Raw genomic sequence first — 17039 nt, forward strand, 5'->3', positions numbered from 1 at the left:
TGATCTGGCATTTTGGAAAATAAAAGTATTTGCTGGTTCGAATTGGTCAAATGGCGAAAAATGTTAAGAATTTGTTGGTTAGAACTAATCAAAGGGCAAAAAATTTATTTTTTTTCGCTTTTTCTTATGATCACAATGACTTGGAGAAACTGCAAATTTGATGCAGTATCTAAAGAAGAGAAAACGACAAACCATTTGCATTAGGTAGATTACGGCCTATCAAGCGGAACTAATTTATCAGAATAGATATATAGTGTAACAAATTTAAGTTTCCATTAGTTTGGTTTCCTGCAATCTTTCCGAATCACTCCGTCTGTCCCAGTAAGAGGCTTTATGTTTCCCATGTTCACCATAGAAACTTGAAAATCAGTAAAAAAGGTTGTTTGATCATTGCTGTCGAGAGCAACCTGATCTTGAGTAAACGTAGCATCCCTACCGTTAAGTAGTGCCTGATCTGAGTTTAGAAGGCCCTTCGATGCCACTAGATCTTTGAAGTAGTTATTGTCAAATACATTTGGGTTAACAATGTCGAAAGGAGAAAGGTTGCTACTGCCAACGCCATCGTCTCGAGGGCACGTTGCCTGAAGAGATTGGGCAAAAACAGGGTCGATGTTCGATTCCTGGTAGATGCGATTTCTAAATGTGAAGCATTGTGCTTGACCTATTGTATGAGCACCTAATCAAACGGAAAGAAATTTGGAACGTCAAGTAACTTAATTGCTTGTAATATATGTTTCAGAGAAGCACTGGAAAGCAGATATACCTGAAAGGGCAATGAGGTCCTTGACAGACAGTCCTTGTTTTTGAAACGCAATTTGGAGCCCAGAAAACTCCAAGAATGGACTTGGGATGTCTTCGTTCGCGGCTGTTTTGTTTGGGAGCCTCGAATCCCTCCTTCCCACCATTACTTCCCACGATGGACCTCCCAGCTGACAATTTTATTTACAACGAATCATTTCAGCCATTATTAGGGTAAACATGGATCTTTAAGCAAGGGGAGAAATATTTACCTGGACAACTGCATCACGAGCAGCTATAGCTAGAATGTCTGCACAGGAAACCACTTCTCTGCAAACATTCTCAAGCTGGGTCTTGATATTATCTATCACATCAAAGCCTCTTAATGAATTTGGTCTAGCGCCCTTTTCACTTTCAAAATTTGGATTGTCATCCAGCAGTACAGAGGCATCGCAGCCCTGCAATGATAATCAATTAAAAAGCCAACAAGCATAGTTTGCATAGATTTATTTTTTAATAAATGAGAAACTAAAAATGAAAGGAAAATAATGAAAGATAGTTTCTAGTTCCTACATTGACGAAACAGTCGTGGAAGTGAAGGCGCAATAACGACGCACCCATTCGTTTGTCTTCGTTTACGGCTTGCTGTACTATGTTATTCACGATAGATAGTGCTTGCGGGCATGAGTTGGCGTAAAAGGTTGGAGAGAGCTGCCCATAAACCGTGACACACAAGAGAAAAGTAGTGCATGCAACAGCCCAGCGGATTGAAGCTTTTGGATTAACGAGAAAAGTGAATACGATGTGTTATATAATAGTGGATGCAGAATTTATATATCGCATTATGCTTGCTATATTGTGGTAAAACAAACGCATTTGACCAGACTTCCAAGGATGTTCCGCGTACTCCGTTCGGTGAATGGCCATTCTGTTTTGCAACAGATTCCGTGTATGTTAGCAATTGTATAATACTATTCATAGCTTAAACGAGTTCCGGCAATCTGTCATTTGTACCTATATTCGAGGGAATCCTTGTGGAAGCAGTTGTTCCAACTGTACATATACGTTGTTTTTCAAAGAGTGGCTATTATAGTTGAACTCCTTGCTGGGTTGGGTAGACTATAGCTTCACGTTTTTATGATATTACTGAATAATTAGATTGTAAGATGAAGTGAAACATTAATGTAGTTTGTTAATATATATTTTTAATAAATATATTAATAATGGAATGATAGAAAATTAGATAAAGAATTGTATCATTTGAGGGTAAAAGTCAAAGAGACTTTTTAACAAATCTATAATGTTAAGAATAAAAAAGCCTATGAATGCAGTAAATCACAAAAGAATTGACTAGAAAGGTCAAATGAAATCATTATGTAGGAGTTAAAGAAACTACAAAAATTGAAAAGAAAATAGGGACACCCAATCTTATGACCTTCCATGCATAATAAACACAAAGGCTCTCTTGACTAAACAAATTGTAATAGATTTCTATTCTCTAGAGATATGAACAATAAAAGAAAATTAAAAATTTGTTGGAAGGCAAAGAATCTATTTAACATAAGATGTCAAACTCCAAGAAGACTCTTGAAGCTTTCTACTATTTATAAGTAAGGTTATGACCATGGAAGGAATCTGAGAAGTTGTATTCTTCTAATATAACTTAGATGATTTCTCAAGAGCCACAAGTTGTGGCCAAGCCTCAACTAATTATTAGTATCTATTTTCTCTTGAATTAGTTGTATACTAAGTTCTTACTAGTCTATTAGAATTTAGATGAGTGGACTTCAAATTTTTTATTTACAAAAAATGGGAAAAATGAGGTCCACTGAAATAACAATCATTCTATTGGTACAGTCATTTGTCAGCGAGTAAAAATATGATTAGATTGAGGCATGCTAGATGTTTTATGAGATTGGAGGCAAATGTGTTGGTTAGGGTTTTGAGTTTTGTTTCTCAACAAACTACTCTTTTGCATTTGGCTTGTGCCATACCACATTTACTATGGGACATTTTAAGTTTTTAGGCTATGACTGACATCAATCTATTTTTTGATGCAAGTATTGGTGCACTTGTAGCTAACATGAATGGATCCATCAAATAATCAACCTCAAAAACTTGTTTTGAATATTTTTCAGGAGATAAGACTTCTAACAGTCCCTCGAATATCCTTTTGCTTGCACAAGAATTTGATTATGAATGTCAATGGCTTGAATAGTATACACTTATTAGATATTTTTTTGGGAGGGCCCCCCTTGAAATCATGCTCCAAGATTGGGTTGCCAAGGCATGGGGCCCTCATGGGATCTACCTTATTAGTGTCCCATGAACTTTCTATATCCAAGGATAAGAAACTTTAGGTCCGAGTTTGGGTAGAGTTTTTAGGTCTTCCTCTACCATGTTTGTATTTTTTTATTTTCTATTTCTACTTCCATAAGGAAAGTTGTTTATGCCAAATCAGACCAATTCTATCATGCTCCCCCTCTAAAGAGGGTTTTTGTTGAGGTGGATTTGTCTTGAGATTTAAGGGAGACCATTAACATTCAGATTGGAGGCCTTCACCATTCTTAAAAACTTCTCAATCTAAATCTACCTAACACTTATTTATACTACCAATTGGTGGCTCATAAGATTAAGGACTGTCCACTGGCAGATCCCAAACTTAACTCCCCACCAAATGTTGTTGAGTCCTCTTGACATGTTCTTGAGGTGGTGAAGAATGAAAAAAATTGAGAACCTTTGTTCTTAAGGGCAATTTCTCTTCAAGTAATAGACCTCTTGATGTTCTTGTTTGTCAACCTCTAGGACAAACCCCCCTAGTTAGCTTTTATCATTGCAGCTCCAATTAACAAACTTCACCATTCTTATAGCTCGCCTAGGTGTGCAAAGGAAGGTAAAATTGTTCCACATAAACATCGAAATGGGTTACCTTATTTTTAGTCTATAGATTATTTTTTCAATAACCATTTATCATCTCTTGAGGACAATGATGGCATGCAAGAAGGTGATATATGATTTTTTTTGTCATGGATTGTATGAGGTGTCACTGATCTTACAAGGAAGGATTTTGTGTGGGATACTCGATAAAATTATAATGGTTTTGATGTTTTATGTTTGTGGGAAATTAAAATATCCTCTTTCATAATTTTTGTTGCATGTCATTTTATTTGGCTATATTACCTTGTGTTTTGTATCCTAGAAGAGGCATGACGTGGTAGTTTTGTGACTCTACTTGCTCCATGTTGGAATTCCTTCATTGTTGACTATGGGTTTGATCCTAGTCACCAACTAATGTGGATCCTCATGTTAATCATAAATCATTTCGTTGGGATCATTAATGTTTAGGCTCACAAGTCAAGCTCCTTCTCCTAAGTGAGATCAAACCCTTTAGGACCAACTATGCGATGTTCCCCATTAGCTCTCAAAGGCTCAATATAATTTTCATGAGAATTTTCTTACCTTGGATGACATTAAGGAGGTTGTCAGCTCTATGGTAAATGATAAGGCTCTTGACTACGATGAGTTTCCATGTGAGTTTTATCAAACTCATTGGCCTTGTTTGAATCTCGATCTTTACAAATTCCATCTTAAAACTTTTCATAACCTTTTTTAGGGTATCTTATCAACAATGACCCTAATCTTAAATTCATTCCCAAACCTAGTGATCTGAAGGATATTTGCAATTGGCAGCATATTACCTTGTTGAATGTATCAAATAAAATTATTGCCAAGGCTTTGGATTTGAAAATCCGCCATCTTCTACCTCTTATTGTTTGACCAATACAAGAAATATTCATCAAATATAGATTTATTCTAAATAATATCATTGCGGTTTGGGAAGGTATGGAATGGGCTCATCATTTTGGCTATTATACTCTCTTTCTCAAGGTTGACTTTACCAAAGCTTATGATCTCATCAAATGGCCCTTTATTTTTATGATGCTTGGAGATCTTAGGTTAGGCTTGATATTTCTTCAATCTATTTAGATTATTTTGGGGGATGCTTCTTCTTGCATCACCAATAATTTTTGGCAATTCCTTACTTTCAAGCTCTTTCGGTCAATTCAACAAGAGTACACTCTTGCACCCTCTTCATATGTTCTTGTGGTAGAAGGGTTTGGTTACTTATTTGAAGACACCATCTCTAAAGGACTTGTCTAAGTCATTTCCCTACTTAAATCAATGCAGCAACTCATCAATGGTCAATTTGCAAAAAAATCCTTTCACATGCTCATTAAAGAGGAGCATAATTAAAAAGAATCCCTTAAATGGTTGGATGCATTCTATTTGGCTTCAAATTCTACAATACAGGTGAAAAAGGTGCAATGTTACCATAATTTTTTTCTCCTAAGCCTCCATAGCTTTGTGACTATGACTAGAAGTGGATTGGACATAGTGAAATTTTTTAATTTTTGGGCATCCCCTTTTCTTTTTAGGCTTCTTCAATTGACCTTTAGAATGTCATTCTAGCTAGAATTGAGAAGAAGCTTTCTTATTAGATTACCAAACTACTTTCTTTGGCTATATAATTCTAGGTTTTCTAAAAGATTTTAGTGACCACCCATTTTTATTACTCCTCTTGTTGGGCACCTTCAAATGCTTCTTGTCTCCATTTGGAGGTCCATTTCTTCATGATTTCCACCAAGCATTTTCTAAGGATCACAAAGGTTTTCACCTCATTGCTTGGGATTTTTTTGTATCTCTTTCAAGATTTTGGTGGGCATGGTGTCCTTTCTTCTAGGAGTTAGGGTTTAACCCTTGGTGGTAAATGGGTTCTTCATGCCATTTCTAGTAATAATACCTAGAAGGTCCTTCTCAGGCATTGTGTTTATTTGGTTTTTCCCCAACACCCTCCTACTTGGAAGGGGATTGGCATTCAAACCCTTATTGTCATGCTAGATACCTTTCAATTCCCCTTTGCACTCTTGCTAAGGTTTCATTGGAGGTGACTCACCATCAAGAGCTACTTAATCATTGGGTCAATTCCCTTTTCACTCTTGCTAGAGTTTCATTGGATGATCCCCAACCATTTTCCACTATTCTAGTGGTAGGGTTGGTTTGGTTCAACGATGCTCTATTTCTCCTTGTACTAAATGTACCTTTTCCTAGCCTTCGGGTGGGGAAGGAGTGACCCTTGGAGACAACGATGCTTGGCCTTTTGGTAGTGGTTGTGGTGAATCTTCTAAGTGGCTCCCATGGTTAGATTTGTCCATTTCTCCTAAAAAGGTAGAAGATAAAGAGGAAAGTGAGGTGATTGTTGATGAGGGGTGGTCTGTACTTGACATCATCCTAAGTCCTATTGATATATGGGAAAACCAGATGATCATGACCCCCCTCCAACTCCTTCTCGGTGTGCACTGGCTACTTAGTTGTAATTTTTATTGAATTGTGGTATGGGCCCTTTGTTAGTTTGTTTATGCCTATTTTTTTCAAGGCTATACCCTACTAGACTTTGATTTTCAAGTGTGTCTTGTGACATTGAGGGGTGACATTGTGTCCCTCTATCCTTTTCTTGTGGGTATGTGTATTATATATTCTAATGAATATATTATGTCACCCATATTCATCAAAATACTTGACTAGTTAGAATTTGCAAGTGGTTAATTTATGTTTACTCCAACGGTTTACCAAAATGCGCATGATTTCAAAACGTTTGTGGACATACACCAAATTATAAATAATAGGTAAGTTTCATCCAATGTTTCAATTTCCACTACTGTAATTGACATTAATACAAAATGTATAATCATGCAAGGGGCATGAAAGAATATTGATTACTAATTATTAAAAATGGAAAAACATGTGTGTTACATATAAATTCTTTGGGATTATGTGCACCATTATGACTTAGTTTTCTGGCTTAAGATATAAGTTAGTGTAGACGGTTGTATTACAACATTATCTTTTTATTATTCCCTATTGAGTCACTAATTCCTAGTTCATTTTTTGTGTCATTAACTTATCACTTTAGATGAATTAAAAGAAGTTATTTCCATTATTATTAAATCACATTAGTTTTCCTTGTTGGATCATCATTGCATGATATAAGAACTATATTCATTTATACACTCATGTTCATAATTATAAAGTATTTGTAAGATAGGTGCTAAAATATTAAGTGTTGTCAGGGTGTCGAGAGGAAATCATGCACGTTGATTTGGAAGGAATTGCACATAAAAGACTTATCAAAATTATCGATGATATTTTAATAATTCATTTTTTAATAGATAAGTGAAGCTTAAGATTTATTTTAATACATCCACCTCTCCTTAATTGGGCCAAAATATTATTGTTTTTTAAAGATAGGGACTTAAAACACCTTAGAAAAATAGCTAATAGTAGGCCAGATATCCAAGAAATTCATACTTGTTTTATATGCTATGGAAATGTAAAGATCATTATCTTTACCTATCAAAAGTAACCATTTTGCAGATGGTTACATTTATTTTATTGATTATACTTGGGAATCCAACAACCATGTGTGCCAATTGGTAGTTCGTAAGGAAACTTTACACGAGCAACCTCTATAAATGTAGATCCATCCAAAATTACTACAAACCCTCCACCATGCTTATCACTCACTAATGATATTATTACACCTACAAAATAACATAATAGAACATAACATGAATTATAATTCTTACTTGATAAATTAATTATCCGTAACTATTATATCTATAAATTTAGTACTAATTTCCTTACTATCATCTTCTGTTTTAGCTTTAGGTCGAGCTACAAAGAGAGGTTCTGATGGAATGCTTCGTTCGATATGCCAACTTTTTGTTACTTGCTTTTCCAAATCAATCTAGACCATTAGTGAACAAATTATCAATTTTTAAAAATACATGGCATTAATTTGTAAAGGAAAAAAACTAAAGCTAAACTAACAAGTGTGAGAAATTAGAGGATAAAATCATTATTGAACTAAAGAACTAATATATTAACTAAAATTGCTTTATAAGAGAATTGGGATCATTGCAAGGGTGTCTTATTGTACATCCATATATATAACTATACATCTTCTCAATGTAGTTTGGATTTATGGTGCATGCGTCTATTAAACTATCGTGTTTCTCTGGAGGAATCACAACATCTAGTTGTCTTGTTGTAGTTCCATGTAGGGGTATCATGAAGCATCCTATTCTACTCAGAAAAACCAATATCTCTCAAGATCCTATATTATCTCACTACTTATGTAAATGAAAGAAATGTCATTTTAATTGATATTGTAAATAAATTAATACATTTTTTTTCACTATGATTATGCTGACTTACTATATTAATTAGAGAATACTATTTTGAAATGAATTTAGTTTTGTTGGTATGAATTATATGCTAAAACAACATACGGTAAAAATATATTACGTTGAATTTACAATAATGTCTTCATCGGAGGATGATCTCAACTCTTATAGTTTTAATATATCTATGATGGAGGGATCAACCTTATATTCACAACAATCAACTATTATTGACATTTTCTTGCCAAGCTCTTGTCTTTCTTCATAAGCATTGATGAAGTGCAATGCCATAAACATTAGCACTTCAACATAAGTAACTTGTCATAATCATTATGCTAAATAAGCATATTAATTTTTTTATCCACTATTGAAGAAAACATGTAGTGCTACTTACCATCTCTCTAGTAAGTCTAGAAACTACATGCATGAATGCCTTGGTCTTTGGCTACCATTTGAAAACCTTCCCTCCAAAGATACAATCTAATAAATATCTCAAAGGCATTTCTAGAATAATGATGTTAGTTCTTTGTCACTACAAAAGAATGCACCCAACTTGGAGCATGGCCACCTTTGCAATCTATCTGATTATTTTTTTCGAAAATAATTATATTATCATTTTTTATTAAATAAAATTGAAATGAAAATACATACAAGAATAGAAACTCAAAAGCGGAATTGCAATAGGAAGAACTCAGATCAAAGACAAATCATAATAGAAAAATTATGACCTAACCACACAAGGCTATTACAATGAGCAACAACAGTATTGATATGAAAGTTTCACTTTATCATAGTAAAAAAATCATTAAAGACTCTTCAAAAACCAATTTAAATATGACATATCTAGCCAGCAACAAAATCTTGTTTTCAGGATATAATTGATAAAATAGAAAAAATTATTATAATCTAAACTTAAATGATATTGGAATTGTCTTGCACAAAAAATGAATATCTTTATCATAAAACTAAAAAAAACAAATTCTTATTTTTTAAGAAATATATTTTTATTTCTTTATGTGCTTGGTTAAACAATTCTTTCAACCCAACCAAGCCCAATCAACACATTTCTAGCTTAATGAAATCACAAAAGGTTAGCATATGACTTGCGAGCTATCACCCCAGATAATTTGCAAAAAGGTTAGCATATGACTTGCAATCTATCAGTCCAGATAATTGGCAAAAATTATAAAGCAACATTTTTACAAAATTAGATCATACCCTTCCAATTAGAGTTCTTTCATTAGTTCCAGCAAGCATACGTACAACATTGTAGCCAGGGTTGATGAGATTTGGAAGGATTGTGATGAGTTCGCTCCCAAATATCATAGGGTGTGTAGACTAGTTGGGATTCATTCCCTGCCAAGCATAAAACAAGCTGATGTATTAGAAATAGGGCTTTTGTTGAATATTTATTAATTCCTTCTACTTATACAGTGTTCTGCATTTATTTTTATAATTTTATTTTTTGATTTAGTTATTTTCTCTTCGACAGTCCATAAATATTAACTACTCAATGTTATTGTATTTCAACTCAGTTGAGATATACAGTTGTTTTCATATGTAGCAATAATATAAAATCTTCTTTCTTCTCTATATGAATGCATTATTCATTAGTATAATATTACAGATATTTTAAATCATTAGTCTTTCAACTATTTTCTTTCAAATTATGATAACCGTATTTAATGTCACAATTGAGCTATGAAATTACATAGTCCCACACTGTCAGTGTAGTTGAATCTCAAAATGATTACCAGTGTGTTGGGGTCTATTTGGATAGATCCCCTCATAGTTTTTGTTAGGCACATAACTCGTCCATCACAGAAATCAAAATGATTACTTTTATGGTCCAAAATGTTGGTGAGAAAAGGTAAACAACCTAATGACTGATACGTTAGCATTGTCCATGATTGAGGTACCAAAAATCATTCCTGCCAAGAACCCAATGCATGATTAAAAAAAATAGATGTCTTTGGAGATTCTGTAAATCCACGATGACAAATTATGATCTATATGCATTTCTTGTACACAAATGATAAAGTACGACTCCAGACTATAAAATATCATGTAGAATGAAATTGTCGAAGGGAATATAATTCTAGGAAATAAATTTACCCATTAAAAAGGTGATTGGCATTGTAGTAACCTATATGAAATACTCATGGTCCGTTTCATAGGTACGTACCATTCTGTATACAATCCATGTAGAATCCCAACAGAGAGGAGCAAGTTATATTTAAACAAACTTTTAATTTTACCCTCTTCAGCAATAGAATGCTATTATTTTCACAGGTCTGGCAGCTAAGATATTTTGGAATAATTTCTGAAAGTAAAAATAAATACTTTCACTAGGTACCATGTTGTGTGAAAGCTATTAATTATTTTCATTGCTAGATAAGAGAATGTTAGGGCCACGAGGGGCAGAATAGAAAAATATATTTAATTATATATCAAAAAAGTACATACAAAATAAGTGTTTACATCTTCATTTTACACACAGCAAATTTGCAAAACAATCCAAACTTAAGTTAACTCAGAATATTAACATATTAATATAAAATAGAAGAAAATGCAAGGAGAGTTCAAAACCTTTCTTTTAATTATGCTTTTCCAGACATCTCAACATCAATGCAGCAAGCAAAATTGATAAGTCTCACATTTTGTGAATGCTTGGTAGTTGTCCTTAGTAGCCATTGAGTCGAAGGACAAAGAACGTGGAGTGGAATTTCTCTTTCGAAGACTCAAGGGATAGGTCAAACAAGTTTGTACGGGATGAGTTTGAAACCTGGATAGGTCAAATTAAACTTAGGGACTAAAGTTGCGGAAGAAGCAGTACCGGGGGTAGGTAATGTGGGATTGCCATGCTGCAAAAGAATGCGAAGATAGACAATCCTAGGCTTGGAGTTAAACGCAGGAGCAAGGCATAGATTATATTGAAATAAATAAAGCATCAACCACTGGTGGAGGGGGTCTATCCAAAGAGGTAGAATTTAGAAAGGGAAATTGAAATTCGTCTTGTAATGAAAATGATAAGAATAGAATTCAAATTAAACTCAGGGACTAAAGTTGCGGAAGAAGCAGTACCGGGGGTAGGTAATGTGGGATTGGCATGCTCCAAAAGAATGCGAAGATAGACAATCCTGGGCTTGGAGTTAAATGCAGAGCAAGGCATAGATTATATTGAAATAAATAAAGCATCAACCCCTGGTGGAGGGGTCTATCCAAAGAGGTAGAATTTAGAAAGGGAAATTGAGCTTCATCTTGTAACAAAAATGATAATAATAGAATTCCCACCTTTGAAGAGTAACATAACTCATTAACACCTCTACAACCCTTGGCCAAGTACCATAAGGTCTTTGTAGTCATTTTAGTCTATGTGAATGAGCCTATGATGAATAATTTTTATGCAACAATTATGTAACATGTGAATGGCTATAGGTTTGCAACTAGTCTTAGTCTCAATTTATTGATTATGAGGGAGTTTATTTTTGTTGTAGGCACTCCTTCACTATTGGGCATTTAGCCTTAGGTTTTTCTTATAGTTTAAATGAGTTATGTTCTTCAAATTTATAGAAAAATGTTCTTCCAAGAACTATAATTTTATTATGTTTCTTAAAACATTTGTAGTTGATACATGGGACACAAATACACTCTCATCCATTCAAAACACGTGTCCACTTAGGCCTACCAAGACTCCTTACAGTCCTCTAACTAATACTATTGAAGATCAATATCCCATTTCTATTGTTCGTATTTTAATTGTTTGAAATAAATTTTCCTCTATGAAACCTAGAATTAAATTAATTGATTCACTGTGTGAGATCACTTTGACATTGGGTGAATCTCTTCACACATTAAAAAATCTAGGATGAACTAAAAAGACACATGTGCGAAGCTTGAATAAATGAAGATGTATGTGAGAAGTAAATACCCTAGGCAATTCAATAACCATAAGAAAATAATACAGAGAACCAAACCATCAAAAGTAAGATATATTCTCTTTTGATACCCACAATGATTAAAGCCTCCAAAATAATGTAATAATTTTGATAAATAATAGCTAAAATTCTACAATTTATTTAAAAAATATTGATGAATATTTATCATAATATATGGCTAAATGATTATGTAGTAAAAATAATATGACTATTGTAGTAAGTAATTACTCAACTTTAAAATGTGATTTTTTTTTGTCCTTAACCTCTTTGGTAACATGAAATTAGGTAGGAATGTATGTACGTAATGGTTTAGTGTGAGTGTAGAGAATCAATAAGGAATGGAAGCAAGATAAAAAATCGGGCTAGTAAAAGTACCAATAAAACTATAATATTATAATCCATATTGAGAATATAAATTGATTCAAATGTGGTTTTTAAATATAAATTGATCCAAAAGAAAATCCAACTGAAAGACATTACTATAATATTCCTTAACAATATGAATCTCAACCTAAACTTATAATGTAAAAATAGACTAATTATAATGAAGTGTGTTAGATAATCATGTAGAAAGATAGATTGGTCCAAAACTTTACTTTGTTCATTACATGAAATGGACTATATGAGGGTGATCTTGAGTAATGTGGATAGTTTTTCTTAAATATGGAAAACTCATTAATGAAGCTTATGATAAAAAAAATCCTTTGTTTGGTCTAAATATTGGTTCTCACATGACGAGGGATTCATCAAACTCGATGCTAAGAAGATATAATTATAGGTCGTGAAAAATATGGTCAGCGAGTGGAAGATAGCGAGCCAATTTTTGAGAGTGGATGTAACCTTATTCTCTTTGGACACAACAAGAACTTGAATGGTATAAGACCCCTTTCTTACCTCATCAAATAAAATAAGACCTAGTAGAATATTCCTAAATGTGACCATCAATAAATCTTTTGTCATAATCAAATATATTAAACATGATAACAAGATGCAATAATTTAAGGTGTTCCACAATATTAAATTAACATAATACACAAAATTCACATAATTAAGCCTTAATAAATTTCACATGCTCAAAAATATTGTTGAGGATATGTTTATAAGTTATAACATAATTTCTGCATACATAAGCCCAAAGATTAGACAATACACAAGCAAAACTATTTACTTTATACGAGACTATAAGGTTGAATAAAAAGAGTACAAAATTGAAGATAGCATTGATAGGTACTCTCATTATATGATCTCCACTTGAGCACACCATGGGTGAGAACATCATTAGAATGCTTTACAACTGGACCTCAAATCTTTGTACTTCTAAAGAATACCTGGTCCTACATAAGGATACTTAGCAATTAAAAAACCGGCAGGTGTGATGGAATCTGATGCCACATGATATATCTATTCTAGATGCTAATGTAAGATATAAAAATAGAAAATAGAAAATGAGATGTAAATATACAATTATCAAGCATATAATTAAAGAACAATTGAGCTTTGGCCAAATAAACTTTTTTGTTATTACCTTTCTCTAATCCTCCATGTATGGTAGCTCGCAAACCTCATATAAGATAAAAATTAAATACACAAGAATGTGAGCATGCATAGTTACTTGATGATTATGAATAACATGAATATTCATTCAAGCATTTTATTCTTGTAGGAAAAGATAGGGATTTACCATGAAGCTATACTTTTTAAGAAGACCACACTAGGAGATAGCCAACCACCATAGAATGCTAAGAAAGAGATGCAAAAGGAAATGGATGATTGATTGATATGATACAAAGCATACAACAAGTACAATGTGCTTAGGCTAGAAAATAGAGAGCACAAAAAGAGATGTGTTCCAATCATATGCAAGAGTAGGTAGGGTAAGTATTGACAACTATTAATAACTACCTTGATGCAAATAATGATACTCTTAGGAAATATGCAATTACAACCAATAGAATAGTCTTTTACTTAAGTTAATCTTAAATAATTGTAAACAGATTAAACGATTTACTTGACAATTCCAAAAATAAATAAAACACAAGAAAGTTTTAAAAAAAACTTGTCACAACTATTTTCAGTAAATAATTATAATTAATAACAATTTGATTCGACCATAAAGAAGATTACAAAGAAAACCTAATTCATTGTACCAACATGTAAATACCTAATTATTAACATCATAAGGGCGCCGCATTTAATGAGTGAATAAGTTTTTCTCACATAATGAATTTATTATTTATTTAAGTTTAAAATATAAAGACGGATATGAAATAGCTCAGGTATTTCCACTTTAAAAATAGAACCTGGACCAGAACAATTTGTCCGAGTCACTAAACATCAATTGATTCTTCTGCAGTTCGTTCGAATCTCTCCTTGCGTTCCAGTAAGTGGTTTGGTGTTTCCCATCCTCACCATTGCCGCCGCAAAATCAGTGAAAAATGCTTGCTGATCGGTGCTGTATGTTGTCACCTGAGCATCTGCAGAACCTCCGTTAAATAATTCCTGATCGGAGTGGAAAAGACCTTTCCCAGATCTCAAATTTTTGTAATAAGTGTTGTCAAAACCATTAGCAGTCAAAGAGTCCAGGGGTGCGAGGTTGAAGTCACCAGCACCACTGTTGAAGGGACAATTTTCCTGCAAAGAAGCTGCAAATTCCTTGTCTATGTTGGATTCATTGTAGATCCGACTTCTAAAGAATTGACAACTGGCTTGACCAATCGTATGAGGTCCTACAGGTACACATTAAGCTAAGATAAGATTCTTCAATTGAGTAATCGGTACGGCTTTCTTGTCAAGGAAAATAGACGGTAGTTAAGTCGCTTACCTGAAAGAGCAACCATATCCTCCGCAGAAAGTCCTTGGGCTTGGAATGCTGAGATGAGAGAAGTAAGGCTCGAAAAGGGCCCTGGAAGGTTGTTGTTTGCATCATTCAGCTACCAGTCGTCGAATCTCGCCTTCCAAGCGTTACAGTCCAGCTTGGACCTCCCAACTAGTAATTACAAACACAAATTTAGAATGTCTATATGTAAGTAAATAGGGAACGACTTATAGGTAAAACTCCCGAATAATAATTACTTGGACAACCGAGTGGCGAGTGGCTACTGCCAAAATATCAGCACAGGATACAACTCCAGTGCAAACATTCTCAATTTGGGTCTTGATAATATCTATCACCTCGAATCCCCTGAGTGAATTGGCATTGGCTCCAGAACTTTTCTCTCCTGTGAAAGTCGGGGTGTCGTCCAGGAGAACAGATCCATCGCAACCCCGAAAGCCGCATCCAAACCCGAAACGAACACCATGTTAACATAATCGCATTGAACAAGAGAAGTGATAAAAGGAAATGAGGAAACAAGAGTTGAAAAAAATGTATTACGTTAACAAAACAGTCGTGAAATTGAAGGCGTAGAAGAGTAGCTCCCATTCTGGGTTCTTGATCCAGCGTTTCCTTTATAGCGGATTTGACTATAGGCAATGCCTGCGGACACGTCTCGTCATAAAAGTTTGGAGCAAGGTGAGCATACACCGCGCTCCACCACAACATTAAGGCGATAAAGAATAGTGATGCCCAACTCTTGTTTACTTTCCACGTCGAGCAGGCCATGGCAGCTTTGACTGTCGAATGAAGGCGTGATTGCAATACTGACGTAGAGAGTTGTATAAGGGAGGAAAGTGAATACGAGGTATTAGATAATGGAGGATACTGAATTTATATACCGCAATGTGACTGCTATATCATTGTGAAACAAACGCATTCATTAGGCTTCGACGGATGTTCCGCGTTTTGCAGGCCGTGAATGTTCATTCTGTTTCGCAACTGATTCCGTGTATGTTACTACTATTCATAGCTTTAACAAGTTTGTGGAATTTGCCATTTGTACCTATATTCGTGGAGGCCCTTGTTCCAACTCTACATATACGTTGTTTTTTAATGAACGGATGGTTGTTTTGTTGGAGTCTAATCTCACCTACCCCCATCAACATGTTCCGTATGCACAAGTGTTTACAGAATTAGCAGGATTTGGATTTGTTTTCAACATCTACTCCAACCTGTCCACCGTACCATCTATAGTCTTAAAACATTATTTTATATGCAAAAATTCAGGAAGTTTCCAGCTACCTCTTGCCCATTCTAGAAACATCTAAGACCTCCATTAAAAGAGGCATTTTGTAATCATTTTGTGGAATGAAGGGATGAATGAAATATGTTTATGGTGTATTTGTTTGCTCTATTTCCTCCCATGTTTCTAACAATGGTATCAGAGCATGATCTGCAGAAGAATGCAACATAAGAGATCTGTGAGGGAGAACAAAAGAAATACTGGCAGAGCTTGAAGTATCCTAGCAAGGAAGAAGCTGAAGCTTGGAGTCCATCGCAGATGTTTGCCTAGTCAAAGGAAAATCATAGATGAAGTCAAGTTCTGCTATGAAAACATCAAGAAAAAGAGGAGATCGTTGTTGTTTGCCAGAAGAAATGCTTGTAAGTTGTTTGTATATGTTATATAGAGTTTGATGACCTTGAAGGAGAAATTGGAGACTCAGACATTGCAGCTTAAAGGAGGCCATACCAGTTAAAAATGTTGTTACAAGGAGAATGACTCAGATAGAAGTTGCAGCATGGAAAATGGTGATATTGCTAGTACAAGCATAAATAAAGCAGTTGTAAAGTTTTGGTCTGCCAAGTGTGAAGAAGGATCTGTATCCAGGTATATATGCAAGTTTTTCTTAATAAATTAGTTTAAGAATAGTCTAGAATGAGTTTGTTGTTTGAAGTTTTGTCAATAGAAACAGAAGTTGAAGGTGTTGAAAAAGGTTGTTGGCCAAAGATTGTGAAGGTGTACAGAGTTGTTTAGAGGAAGAAATTTGTAATAGCAAAAACACAGTCAAGTGTCAGGGTAAGGTAGGTTTAATTTTTTTTGTTTCAATGGGTAAAGTGGACAGAGTAAAGAAAGAGAAAACAAATCATCTGGAAAAAGAATTGAACGAATGTAAAACGAAAATTTCAGAAATAAAAATGCTTTTAAAAGAGAAACAAATGGAAAAATGTGAACTGTTAGATGAAAATTATAATCTTGAAAAAGAACTCAATGAAGTTAAAGATAAAAATAAGGAATTAGAAGAGAAA

General features: G+C 34.1%; 1 pseudogene; it reads right to left on the reverse strand.

The window, feature by feature from the left end:
- Positions 1–275: 275 nt before the first annotated feature.
- LOC131045668 (uncharacterized) lies at positions 276–15518 on the reverse strand (annotated as a pseudogene).
- Positions 15519–17039: the final 1521 nt, after the last annotated feature.

The sequence above is a fragment of the Cryptomeria japonica genome, chromosome 3, assembly GCF_030272615.1.
Source record: "Cryptomeria japonica chromosome 3, Sugi_1.0, whole genome shotgun sequence".
Classification (NCBI taxonomy): Eukaryota; Viridiplantae; Streptophyta; class Pinopsida; order Cupressales; family Cupressaceae; genus Cryptomeria; species Cryptomeria japonica.